At 39.2% G+C, this 15,237-nt stretch overlaps 1 protein-coding gene across 3 annotated transcripts in view; it reads right to left on the reverse strand.

Moving 5' to 3' along the window:
• LOC106882221 (eukaryotic translation initiation factor 3 subunit M) overlaps positions 1–15,237 on the reverse strand; it is a 79,276-nt gene that overhangs the window by 18,512 nt on the left and 45,527 nt on the right. The window lies entirely within an intron of this gene.

Here is a 15,237-nt window from a genome sequence, read left to right on the forward strand (position 1 = left end):
ATGTAACACGTTCTTTCTAGTTCACTGATGTACAAAAAGAAATGTGGAGAAGTTTCGTGACGAACTGTTTTATGGTTTGTTGACTGCTCTTCAGAGAAGACGTACCCAGCTTCCTCTACGCATCATCAGTAACATTGATCGTCGTCGCCGTCGTCGTCGTCATCATCATCATCATCACCACCACCACCACCAACACCACCATCATCATCATCGACAGCACAACAACAGTGTATGTATATTGTCCCCCAGTGTTGTTCCATTTGTTTATCTTGTTTGGTACCCATCCCACAACAAAAAAAGCAACAAATGAAACAGAATTAATTAAAGAAGAAAAAGGAAATAAATTAAAACTTATATATATATATAAACCCTTAACTGTACCCCTGCCGCCTACACACGCCTTCAGAAAGATTGCTCTTCATAATTACCCCAATTTCACTCTTATTTTTGTAGGTTTTTCACTCATTAACTCACCACCATCACCACCACCACCGCCAACAACAACAACAACACTATCAACAACAATGACCGCCAGTATCACCATTATCAACCATCACCACCACCACCACCAACACCACCGCCGCCATCACCACCACCACCACCACCACAGCTATCGCCATGACCACGCTAACGCCGCCACCGGAGCCACCACCGCCAACAACAACAACATCATTAATACCATCACGAGCGTCACTGCCTTCATGACAACCAGCTTCACCACAACCAGCACCAGCACCACTACCACCACCACCACTGCTAACCAACTACATCGCAATTATCTCCACCACCTACATCGCCACAACCATCCCCCCCCCCCCCGCAAAAAAAAAGCATTTGTTTATTGTCCGCTTTACCAAAATTCTGTACCAAACGGCACTAAACATGCACCAACCGTCTTCCTTTTCGCCGTCATTAACTTAACATGCTGCTTAAGTTTCGGGAAGTCTCTTCCGGCTTGTGTAATACTAACCAATCATCTCATCATCATCATCATCATCACTTTAAGTGGTGTCGAACATAACACACAAATACTCACTCTCTCTTTCTCTCTCTCTCTCTCTTACACACACACACGCATGCAACACGCTCTCACACATACACCGCGAGGAGTTTCTCATCTATTTATAGGAATAACCTTTTCTCTCATTTTACCAATGAGGAGGCCTCTAAAGCTGCTTGCGCAACTTGCTAGAAAGAGCAGCAAATTTATTTACAAATTGTACCTTACAGTCATATCTATCTATCTATCTATCTATCTATCTATCTATCTATCTATCTATCTATCTAGCTATCTATCTATCTATCTATCTATCTGTCTGTCTTTCTGTCCGCCCATCCGTCTCTCTCTCTCTCTCTCTCTCTCTCTCTCTCTCTCTCTCTCTATATATATATATATATATATATATATATATATATATATATATATCGAAACGTCAAAGACTTTCCGTATTCCCGAGCGTCATACTAATATATACTTTTGTTATTTACACCACCTGTCCTCGTCTGTTGTTATTTTTTGTATATTCTCCCATATATATATATATATATATACACGACGGGCTTCTTCCAGTTTCCGTCTACCAAATCCACTCACAAGCCTTTGGTCGGCCCGAGGCTATAGAAGACACTTGCCCAAGGTGCCACACAGTGGGACTGAACCCGGAACCGTGTAGTTGGGAAGCAAGCTTCATATATATATATATATATATATATAGTGGTAGCGGGGCTGATGGACCAAAATTCGTAACCGGGGTAAAATGAGTAATTTCCAATTTCTCAGTATTTTCTCCCTACCTGTTTGAAATCATTACATTACAAGTATTGCACCATCATTTTATATCGTTGCATCAACTTTGGCTGTAAAAAAATTGGTCAACATAGCTCAGAGAGTTTGGAACACAGTCATGTTTTTTTTCTAGAAAATTTTCCTCAACTGTGGTCCAATTGAGGTTGCTAATAAAAAAAACTGAATAAGTTTTGGTGTTTAACAATAAATATTTTTCTCTCTCTGATGGATTCCAAGTCAATTTTTTCCCACACTAATGTCTAATTTGATAATCTGCAGTTTTCGAAAAGTGATGCCTAAAATAGAGTAAAATGAACCATTACTAATTCCACTAATTTCTTCTCTTTAACTGCATAGCCCGTTAGTATATCGGGAACAGAGCCACTCCCGCAGATCGTGAAGAAGCTATAGAGAATATTTATATTGAGCTTTTTTTTTATTCGGTTGAATTTCCTTAATTTCGTATCATGTGCCATTTTTCCAAGATCCTCTTCCACTTGACCGAGATATTTTAAATTTTTGTCGCATTTTTGATCTTTCTGATGTCTAAGGAAAGATATCGATGTGTATGAGTTTGCTATAATCGAATGTCGTCTGCTATAATCGAATGTCGTCTGCTATTATCGAATGTCTTCTGCCGACCAAAGCCTTGTGAGTGGATTTGGTAGACGGAAACTGAAAGAAGCCCGTCGTATGTATATATATATATATATATATCTGCGTGTGTGTGTGTGTGTGTGTGTGTGTGTGTGTGTGTGCGTTTGTGTCTGTGCTGTCCCCCCCACCACCATCACTTGACAACTGGTGTTGGTGTGTTTGTGTCCCCGTAACTTAGCGGTTCGGCCAAAAAGAACGATAGAATGAGTACCAGACTTAAAAAACAAGTCCTGGAGGTTGATTCATTAGATTAAAAATTCTAGACGCTGCCCCAGCATGGCCGCAGTCTAATAACTGAAACAAGTAAAAGACAAAAAGCTAATGAAGTTCGTAACATAAAGGGAAGAGAAAGGGAAGGAGGGGAGGAGGAGGAGGAGGAGGAAATAATACGAACGTATTATCATCATCAAACGGATGTATGGTGAAACGAACACAAATAAATATCGTCTGCACCAATGAATATATTCTGAAATGTCGTCATTTTTACCCTTTCAAATTGTATCGTTCTTCTGGCAATCCTAAATATAAAATTAATTCAGCACATTCAGTATATAACCCAATTTATACACTCGTTTCTACAGAGTACAAAAAGTCCTGTGCACATTTTATTAACCTTAGTTCAATGGTGTATAAATTGCATAAAGTGTAAAACAAAAACCCTATAAAACCGCTAACTTGGTGCTGGCGTGGCTGTATAGTAAGAAGTTTGTTTTCCCAACTACATGGTTCTATATACAGTCTTACTACGTGGCACCTTGAACAAGTTCCTTCCACTATAGCTCCGGGCCGGCCAAAGGCTTGTCAGTAAATTTGGTAGACAGAAGCTGACTGAAGCCCGTCATATGTGTGTGTGTGTGTGTGTGTGTGTGTATTATAGTTTGTCCCCTACGCTTGAGAACCGGTTTAGGTTTGTTTACACCCCTGTAACTTAGCTGTTCAGCAAAATAGACCGATCGGTTTTGTTTTTCTTTACACTTTATGCAATTTATACACCGTTGAACTAAGGTTAATAAAATGTGCACAGGACTTTTTGTACACTGTAGAAACGAGTGTATAAATTGGGTTATATACTGAATGTGCTGAATTAATTTTATATTTAGGATTGCCAGAAGAACGATACAATTTAAAAGGGTAAAAATGACGACATTTCAGAATATATTCATTGGTGCAGACGATAATTATTTGTGTTCGTTTCACTATAAATCCGTTAAAAACTATTGGGTACTGAGCTCGATTCATTCAACTAAAACTCTTCAAAGATGTGCCCCAGCATGGCCGCAGTCTAATCACTGAAACAAGTAAAGAATAAAGATAAATACATTTTCTGATTTTTTTTCTTTGTGAGGATGGCTGCGAGGAAGAGCAGTGTTCATATCTTTCGCAGGTTTTCCAAGACCCGTGAGATGGATATCATTAATGTCCGAACGTTTGGAAAGCTAAGTGCCTCCCCTTACCACTCACCAAATAGAGTTTGAGAGGGAGAGAGCGAGAGAGAGAGAGAGAGAGAGAGAGAGAGAGAGAAAGCAAGAGAGTGAGAGGGAGCGAGAGAGAGAGAGAGAGAAAGCAAGAGAGTGAGAGGGAGCGAGAGCGAGCGAGCGAAAAGCAGACGATTTTAATCAAACAAGCTGATTTTACCCAATGATTTATTATCCTTCTTTTATCTTTTATCTTTCTCGTCCCAGACATATTTGAACTGACCTAAAGTTTGTTTACACACCATTTTCCCGTTTTCACCCATTTTTAAGGGCGGTAAAATTTGAAAGATATCTGGCGACTAATCATAAGTAGGCGAGCCACACCAACAACATCAGACAGACACAAGGGAATAGTTATCAGCTTGTTGTTTTATCTTATCCAGGAGCGGAAGAAAGCCTCCCCTCTCTCTCTCTTTCTCTCTGGAATACGACAAAGGGTCAATGATTTTTTTTTCTTTGATGTACCAGAGATAACGTCACACATCCGTATCGATACGGCGATATGGATGTGTGACATCAATTAGTTGATATAGGTGGACTTGTGACGTGAACTCGACGAAAGAGATAAGCGGTAAGGGTTGGCAAAAGGAAAATACAACGATAACATGAAATTTGAAAGTTGTACAACGGAACAAGCTATGTCATACAATGATCACTGGTGAGGACCAACTATTGACCTTTGATCGAGTTCAAAAGGCTCAAATGCACTATCGTTACCGCTTATTAGCATGTGTCTCAGAACATGGTGAAGTAGAGTACAATAACGGATTATTGGGTACAATAACGGTAGCCAGCTTTTGAGATGACATTGAATCCTGACTTGTTGTCACCTTTGTAGTGCAATGTGGAAAGACAGTAAGCAGAATAACATGTAGTTACGAGTAGTGAACATAACTTGCAAGTCCTTATGAGCCCTTCACGATCACAGGACCATGCCAGAACCGTGCGCTGAATGGACAGGTGCGTTGTCAGCTGAAAGCAGTTTTGGCACCAACTTGGCAGAGACGCGTCTCATACCCAAATTTTCAGGGATAATGGACTGAACTGAACCGTAACTAATCTGCACATCCTCTGATAACTCACAGATGGTGATTCGACGATTCCCTTCACAGTTGCACGCACATCTGCAATGCTTTTCTCAGTTCCGCTGGTTGCGGATCTCCTAGAATGTTCGGCACTAGCGACGCTTTTTCGGCTCATACACTCCTCTCCATACACTTTCTGCAACTTTGCGTAGGCCTTTGAGCAAGCATCGCCAAGGTACAGCTTGATGCAGATTCTCCGCTCAACTTTCTCTGCGATGGTCAATGCGACGATCACATGCTACACACGTTCCTTCCAAGCACTGGTGTAACCAGCAAAAGAGAGCAAGAACGTTAAAACTTAGTGTGCATGCACAGCAGAGTTCAAGGACAATTTGTGCCAAGCGGCTTCACTCTGCCTGCTTTAGCTTCGTTACTATGGTAAGAGTCCAGTTACTTATTGATCAGACCATGCATATATATATATATTAGAGATTTATTATTGCTAGTTTACACTTTTTCGAGATCAGTGAATTTTCGTCACTGGAAAAAGGATATATGTATTTGCAATGGGACCCCTTCGCATCGAAGATCGGTGATTGTCGTACGCTGACAAAGGGTAAATACCCAGAAACCCGGGTCCGTGCGTATCACGTCAGGTCGACGATGGGTAGGATGACTTTCCTTTGCAAATACCGACAGGGCACAGAAAGTGTGTCAATAGCCAGCTGGAGGAGATGTTCTCCTGGGGCTACAAGCTACAGTAGCATTCATCCTTAGTGGTTAGCCGCATTTAAGTGGCAAATATACTTCACCTGTATATATATATATATATATATATATATATATATATATATATATATATATACGCGCGCGCAGGCTTGGCTGTGTAGTAAGAAGCTTGCTTCCCAACCACATTGTTCAAGCTTCAGTCCCATCACGTGATACCTTGGGCAAGTGTCCTCTACTATAACCTCATAACTTAACATAGCGGTTCGGCAATAAGTCACCCATAAAAAATAACCCCACCAAACCAAAAAGCCCCCCACTCCAAATATAACCAAAAATAACAAAAACAAAAAAATTAGTAACGGGATCAATTCGTTCGACTAATGAACCTTCGAGGCAGTGCCCCCCACCCCCAGCGTGGCCACAGTTCAAACGACCTAAACAGGTCAAAGGTAACGCATTATGTACGAAACTAGGTCACTACAAAACAGAATAAGCATAGATTAAGAGAGTAGCGCCGTCGCAATGTTAGTAGAATGCTCTTATACTGAATATTTTTGCTATTTTAGTTACATACATAACGTTCTGAGTTCAAACTCAAGCACATATTTATTTATTTAGTTATTGGCTGTCATTCTTCTGGGATCGATAGAATAAGCACTTGTGATATAGAACTGAGTGGGCGTGAGATAATGCATTTCAGCTCCTCCCAAACTTTGCATATCGATGTATTTCTTCCGCCCTCCCTCCCTCCCTCCCTCTCTCTCTCTCTGTTTCTTTCTCCGATCATTGTTTGAACACAAACACTAAGAGCATGTGCCTCAGAAGTCACATTTCCATGTGTTGTTCCAATTCTATTGCTTCTGTTCCAAATATCACAGGAGGAAAAAACAAACAAACCTTAAACATGTCTGCGCATGCGCGAGTGTCCACGTACAATTGTGGGTATATATGTATATATGTATGCTTATACGTATGACTGTATGTGCGCGTGTGTATTCGTGTGTGTACGTATCTGCGTATATATATATATGTACCTGTGTGTGTGTGTGTGTGTGTGTGTGTGTGTGTGTGTGTGTGTGTGTGTGTGTGTGTGTGTCTGCGCTTGTCGCAGTAAATTTTGATCTTGAAATCGTTATTCTCTTTTTACCGTATCTTGACCTTCAAACATAGAAATGGTTCCAGTAATACTCCTACTACCAAGTCTACAATTAGACTTTATAGTGCATACAGGTTGCATGTGTGTGTGTGTGTGTGTGTGTGTGTGTGTGTGTGTAAAGATGCGTACGTACATATGTATATATATATATATATATTTTTTTTTTACACACATATAATGCATCCCCATATATACATACATACATATATATATGCATACACACACATATATATATACATGCATATATATATATATATATATATATATATATATATGAAGAGCGTAGCTCGAAACGTCAAAGACTTTCCGTATTCCCGAGCGTCATACGAATACATCCTTTTGTTATTTACACCACCTGTCCTCGTCTGTTGTTGTTTTTTTCGTACATTCTCCCATATATATATATATATATACAGATATATACATATATATACCTACATATATATACATATATATATATATATATATATATATATATATATATATATATATATATATATATATATATATATATATATATACACACATGTACGTATGTATGTCTTTATGTATGTATGGATGTATGTATGTATATGTATATATATATATATATATGCATGCATGTATATATGTATATACGTATGTGTGTATGTATATGGGTGTATGTGTATATGTGTCTGTGTATATATGTAATAATAAACAATATATATATGTATACACACACACGCACGGGCAATGTTTCGGTATTAGTAGTACGAGACATCAATTCGTGTGCGAATGTATATGCGAGTGCGTGTTTACTCATTCAGCTCTGTCGAACGGATGAAAGTCAATGTCACGCATTCACTCAATGACGTCACAGACTTTTACCGAAGGTTTGCTTATATGCGTGCGTGCGTGCGTGTGACTGTGCGTGTGGGCGCGCGCGCATGTGTATTCAAGTACACGACGAGTGCGCATGCGCATGCACACACTGTGCGTGCATCTATGTCCATGTGTGTGCGTGTGTGTGTGTGTGTGTGCGTGTGTGTGTGTGTGTGTGTCCATGTGTGTGTATTCATCAATCGTTATTGCTGAACAATTTATTGTTGGCACTCCGTCGCTTACGACGTCGAGGGTTCCAGTTGATCCGTGAAATTAACGTGCTCGTGAAATTAACGTGCAAGTGGCTGAGCACTCCACAGACACGTGTACCCTTAATCTAGTTCTCGGGGATATTCAGCGTGACACAGTGTGACAAGGCTGGCCCTTTGAAATACAGGTACAACAGAAACAGGAGGTAAGAGTGAGAGAAAGTTGTGGCGAAAGAGTACAGCAGGGTTCGCCACCATCCCCTGCCGGAGCCTCGTGGAGCTTTAGGTGTTTTCGCTCAATAAACACTCACAACGCCCGGTCTGGGAATCGAAACCACGATCCTATGACCGCGAGTCCGCTGCCCTAACCATTGGGCCATTGCGCCTCCACTGAACAATTTATAGGAAACAATAAAATGTTTATCACATAACATTCCATGATCTATCTATCTATCTATCTATCTATCTATCTATCTATCTATCTATCTATCTATCTATATATATATATATATATATATATATATATATATATATATGTATATGTATATGTATATGTATATATATATATATATATATATATATATATATATATATACATACATACATACATACATACATACATACATATATATATATATATATATATATATATATATATATATATATATATATATATATATATATATATATATATATATATATATATATATATATATATATATGCAGGGCAGTTGCTGGAGAGCTAAAAACAAGATTGCTTGTAAAGTTCTTTTGTAGGAGACTATACAAGGAAGAGCTATCAGAGGATAACAAGCCATGGCATACATCAAGCAATCCGTCAGACATGCTGGATACGATGAACAATAGAATAGGATGGCGTCAGAGAGTAATGAGAATCCGGACAAAGAGTGCAACAAGATGATGATGATATGTATGTATTGGGTTAGCAACTAAGTTTCCACCGTTTTTTTTTAATTTTGGAATTTATTGCGTTTTTAAATTTTTGAATCTTTTTTTTTTTTCGAGAATTCTATTTTTGAATCATTTTGGAATCTATTTCGCTTTTTTTTTTTTCTAGTTAATTTTTGTTTATTTTCAGATCATTAAAATGGAATGTCAAGTTAAGAAAACTGAGCATTTTCGACACCTCCTTCTTTTTGCTTTTAATCAAGGTTCTAAGGCCGCAAAAGCTACTCGCGACATTTGTGATGTGTATGGAGAGGGTGTCATAGTTGAAAGAACCACTCGTGATTGGTATGCCATTACGAATTTCTTGAACGGAACCAAACGGTCAATTTGGAACTCTATGTTCAACAGATGGAACGACTCAACACGGCTAATCAAGAGAATCTTGTTGAATGTTGGGAAAAAGTTGTAAACAACAAGGGTGAATTATTGATTAAATTAGTTGATATTTTTTATTAAACCTTTTAAAAAATTTAATTAAAAAAGAAAAAAAGGCAGGAACTTAGTTGCCAACCTAATATTTATGTATATATATACATATACATACATAAACACACACACACATATGTACGGAGAGACCGCATGACAAATATTTTATCACTTGAAAGAAATCATCTGCGCAGGTTTTTCGGCAAGAACTCGCAAAACCGTAATCTGACGCCCACAGCGGGACAATCAACCATATATGTATGCATGTACTTATGTATGAGTGTGTGTGTGTGTGTGTGAAACAACACCCTGTAATTTTACATGTTGTGATATTTCGAATTAAATGTTCCTTATCAAACAAAAGCACGTAGTTATAAAAGTGTTATAATGTGTAATAATGTACTTACAAGAGAATTTGAGTTTTTCTAGAATTGTACCAATAAGACAAAGTTCACCGCTGGTCACAAAGTGGGACGCAGTGAACTTCGTTTAAAGTTTAAATTCTCATATAAGTGCATCATTACACATTAGAATACTTTTATAAATGCACTTTTTGTGGGGTAAGGGAAATTTAATTCGAAATATATTTAAAATCGTAGTCTGTTATTATATATACATATATACAGGCGCAGGAGTGAGTGTGTGGTAAGTAGCTTGCTTACTTGGTTCTGGGTTCAGTCCCACTGCGTGGCACCTTGGGCAAGTGTCTTCTATTATAGCCTCGGGCCGACCAAGGTGAGTGGATTTGGTAGACGGAAACTGAAAGAAGCCTGTCGTGTATATATATATATATATATATATATATATATATATATATATGTGTGTGTGTGTGTGTGTGTGTGTGTGTGTGTGAGTGTGTGTGTGCGCGTCTGTGTATGTTTGTGTGTCTGTGTTTGAACCCCCCCCTAACATCGCTTGACAACCGATTGCACTAACCGACTGCACCGCTCACAGACAGACAGACAGACAGACAAACAGACAGATAGATAGACAGACAGACAGACAGACAGATCGATCGATCGATCGATCGATAGATAGATAGATAGATAGATAGATAGATAGATAGATATGGTTAGAGTTGTGTGTTCTTTCATTTTTAAGATGGCACTGTGCGAATAGAAGATATCTTGGTGGCTTTTTCCTTTTTTCAAGCGGAGTCAGTGGTGAGCTGATGGTTAATGATTGATAGTTAATGGTTAAATGTGGTTAACGATTGTGTTACTGCTGCCAATGGTGGCGGCGATACTGGTGGTGCTGTAGTGTTGTTGAATTCAGTGGTGATGTTGCTGGTTGTGGGGATGGTGCTTATGTTGGAATTTGATGGTGGTGGTGGTGGTGGTTGTAGATGTGGCGGTGACTGTGGTGTGTCGGTCGTGATGGCACTGTGACTAATTCTTGTGGTAAGGAGGTTGGGAACTCAGTTCAAGCTGCTAATAGGATTTCAAATGTCAAAGGTCAGGCTTTTAAGGAGAAGGAAGGCCATGTGAATGAGACACGCTGGGAAGTTACGTAAGCATGGAGGTGGTCGTTGACACAAGTTTGTATAAGACAGGGGGAGAAAGCAAGAAAGAAAGAAAGACAGAAAGAGAGGAAGAGAAAGAAAGAGGGGTGCATGGAGGAGGTAAATGTGTGAGAGGGGTGCACAGAAGAGGAATTGCATGTAAATGAGTATGAAAACGAAAAGATTATGTCTTTATATTTCAAAATAATTTTCTCGTATGTTTACATTAAGGAGAGGAACGTACAATTTCTTGCAATTCACACCGCTTCATGGTCCCAGAAAACAAAACGGAAAAGGGCGTTGCCTCGGAGGATGGCGATGGTTATTGCGCTGGAACAGCCTCTCTGACTCACGGGGCTCGCGGATAGCCATCTCCGCCCTGATAGCGATTTTTTTTTCAACAATCTAAGTATGTCACGAGGTTTCCAGACATGAGTTCTACTCACGTGTCAAGTGTCATCAGAAATCAATAAAACGATGTAAAAGAAGTTAGCTAACAACTCCACAAACAAACACACACCGATTTTCCATATATGTAGTATATATATATATATATATATATATATATATATGCATATATAACCAGTCGAAACGGCAAAGATAATCTGGAACTCGACTGACGAAAGAAAACTCCGAATGACCCATCCTTGTTTTTTCATGTTCCTTTTTGTATCATCCAACTGTCTGGATGTTTTGTTGTCGCCCGTTCCGTTCTTGTCCCATTTTTTGTATTCTTATATATATATATATATATATATATATATATATATATATATATATATATATATATATATATATATATATATATGTATATATATATATATATGTATGTATATATATGTATTTATATATGTATATATAAATGTATGTGGGTGTATATATATATATATATATATATATAGACATCGGCGTAGCTGTGTGGCAAGGAGCTTGCTTCCGAACCACATGATTCCGAGTTCATTCCCAATCTGTGGCACCAAGGTCAGATGTCTTTCTTCTATAGCCTCGGGCTGAGCGAAGCCTAATGAGTGGATTTAATAAACGGAGACTGAAAGAAGCCCATCATATATGTGTGTGTGTGTGTGTGTGTGTGTGTGTGTGTGTGTTTGTCCCACACCACCACTTGGCAATCGGTGTTGGTGTGTTTACGTCCCTGCAACATAGCGGTTCGGCAACAGAGACCGGTAGAATAAGTACCAGATTCAAATAGATGTACTACTGAAATCGAGTCATTCAACTAAAAATTCTTCAAGTCGATGCCCCAGCATGGCCACAGTCTTATGACTGAAACCAGTAAAAGATAAAAGACAGACTTACACGCACACACACGCGCGCGCACACACACGCGCGCGCGCACACACACACACACGCACGCACACATACGTATATATATATCGCAAAAGCGAGAGAGAAAATGTGTGCATGCGCGCGCGCGCGCGGATGTGTAAGGCGGGCGTATGTATGAAGAGTACACATTACAGGTGCAATGTCTTGAGATGATATTGCCCGAGTAATACACAGTTGGAATGGCGCCAGCAAGTTGCATGTTGGAGTAGAAATAACTGTTAATTGTCACAGCAGAAGGTACACAGACGTACGCCAGCAGTGGGTCACACAGGCAGACTGGTAGATACATACGTGCTTGTGTCGTCTGCCAATCAAATTGCTTGCATCTTTGTTGTTGAACCCGTCCCGTGGTACCACGACCGTGTTCAGTGCACTGTACTAAGTTATGTGATCGACAACATATGTCTTTGTGGTGGTGGTGGTGATGGGAATGGTGCTGGTGTTACCCCTTGTCGGTATGTAAGTGTGTGATGGCGGTGGCGAATGAATAGAGGAAAGTGTATCATGCCGATGGTGGTTGAGGTGATCGTGATGGCGATAGTAAAGATGGTGACGGTAGGGTCAACTTTGTTTTTCATTCTTTTAGGATCGTCAGGTTGATACCAAGCGGTGAATTAGTGGAATTGTTGTAATGTCAGTATTTGTTCCGGTTTATTGCTTCCTGAGTTCAAAACCCACCTTGGTGGGTGGTACCGGTGTGGTTGTTGATACTTGGGGAGTAGTACTAATGGAGGGGGTGCGTGGCTTAGTGGTTAGGGTGTTCAGCTCCCGATCGTAATGTCGTGATTTCAATTCCCGGTGACGCTTTGTGTCCTTGAGCAAGACGCTTTATTTTCACATTGTTCTAGCCTACTCAACTGGCAAAAATGAGTTGTGCCTGCATTTCAAAGGGCCAGCTTTGTCACACTCTGTGTCACACTGAATCTCCCTGAGAACTACACATTAAGGGTACGTGGGATCTTTGTGGTTATCGTCACTGTCTACAATTTCGTTCCAATTGTTTTCAAATTTGGTATATGAATTAAGTTTTTCATACTAATTATGAAAATGAATTGGTGGTATTGATGGTTAGTCCAATAATCAACAGCATTCCACCTGTGACCACCTCACCCTTTACGCAGGATTAAATCATCCAGTCTGTTCTTTCTGTCCTTAGGGTTGTTGGGCGGTGGTTCTCAACCAGGATCCATATGGCCTTAAGGATCCATATGGCCTTAAGGATCCATATAATATTTTGTTGATAATAATTTATCTGTAATACAGTAATCGCTCGACTATCGGGGGTGTTATGTTCCAAAACCTCCCACAGAAATAATTAAAATCTAAAAAAATATAAATACCTATCGACCGCAGACACCCGCGATATACGAAGGAGTCCGCGATATACGAAAGAGTCCGCGATATACGAAGGAGTCCGCGATATAGGAAAGAGTCCGCGATATACGAAGGAGTCCGCGATATACGAAAGAGTTCGCGATATACGAAGGAGTCCGCGATATACGAAGGAGTCCGCGATATAAATTTACATATATTGGGTTGGTGCATAATTATTGCGGCTTTTTTTTTTTTTCAACAAATATTTATTCAACAAAAACAATAACAATATTTAACAGAAGCATCTTTAAATGACGGTCTAACCGTCTGCCAAGCAAATGGGAAGCAGTAATTGAAGTGGATGGTGAATATGCTCCGGAATAATTATTGAAAGATGTTTTTGTTACATGTTGTTATTGTTTTTGTTGAATAAAATTTGTTGAAAAAAAGCCGCAATAATTATGCACCAATCTACTATTAGCCAGAAAAATCCGCAATGTACTTAGTGCGTCATAGGTGAACCGAGAAATGGCGAGTGAATATTGTAAATTGGTTATACTTCTACAATGCACTGAATACAGTCGTGGTAGTATAGAACGATTTCAACAACAAGGAAGTTAGCAATTTGATTGGCAGACGACACAAACACGTATCTACCAGTCTACGCGCCTAATTCACTGATGACGTATGTACTGCGTACCTTCTGCTGTGACAATAAACAATTATTTCTACAGTTTAACAATTTTTCTTTTATTATAATTCTTAATTATATCTAATCGTAAAAATGATAAGATTTAAAAAAAAAAAACATGGTACACCAGTAGAATAAAAAAAAAACCTGAGACTTATTTTATCGTCTCTTTGGCCGAACCGCTAATTTATAGGGACTTAAACAAACCAACGCCATTGTCAAGTTGTGGCAGGTGATAAACGCATGGACAATCACACACACACACACACACACACACAAACAAACAAACACACTCACTCAAACACGACGATCGTCATTCAATATGCGTCTACCAAATCCACTAACACGGTTTTGGTAGGCCCAGGGCTACTGTAGAATTCACATAGACACTTGCCCAAGGTATCGCACAGTGGCCTCACACTCCTCAAAACCCTAGAATTCCCGAACCAGGGTCTCCCTACAAGATGCAGTTTAAAGACATAGCCGTCCGACCTTTGGTTTAAAAAAAAATAGAACGAATTAATTTCAAGAAAGCGTCCCTGATGTAAGACAGAGAACTAGTGCCAATCGACACCGCCTGGAGTTATGCGCTAGTAATCTGTAAGGTACTAACGTGTACAGTGGACCGATAGAACGAAACCTCGGGCCGGTAGCATGTAATCGCTGTTTATCTCACAAAAATCCACTTATGTAAGTTCTAACTGTGTTGAATTGTTTACGTCTTTTTTGTAGTGTAAATGGGGTTACAGGTAAAATGCAACAAAGCTTTCTGAGAAAGAACATGGCTGAGAACAAAAAAAAAAACATTGACCTGCAAATGTATTTATAGACTTGCAAATGTATTTATAGACTTGCAAATGAGTTTTCGAAAATACCGTCTCCCCCCCCCCCCACACACACACACATGCATACCTAAGAACATACAAACATGCATAGATATGTAAATATCTGCAAATGAAGTTGCATTGACTAGTTTTAGTACTTTTTTATAGCACAATACAAATAAAGTTATATATATATGCGCGGCCGCGCGTATGTGTATATAAATGCATACATACATGCACACATACATACATACATACATACATACATACATACATACACATATA

The sequence above is a fragment of the Octopus bimaculoides genome, chromosome 24 (genome assembly GCF_046866305.1).
Source record: "Octopus bimaculoides isolate indiv1 chromosome 24, ASM4686630v1, whole genome shotgun sequence".
Lineage (NCBI taxonomy): Eukaryota > Metazoa > Mollusca > Cephalopoda > Octopoda > Octopodidae > Octopus > Octopus bimaculoides.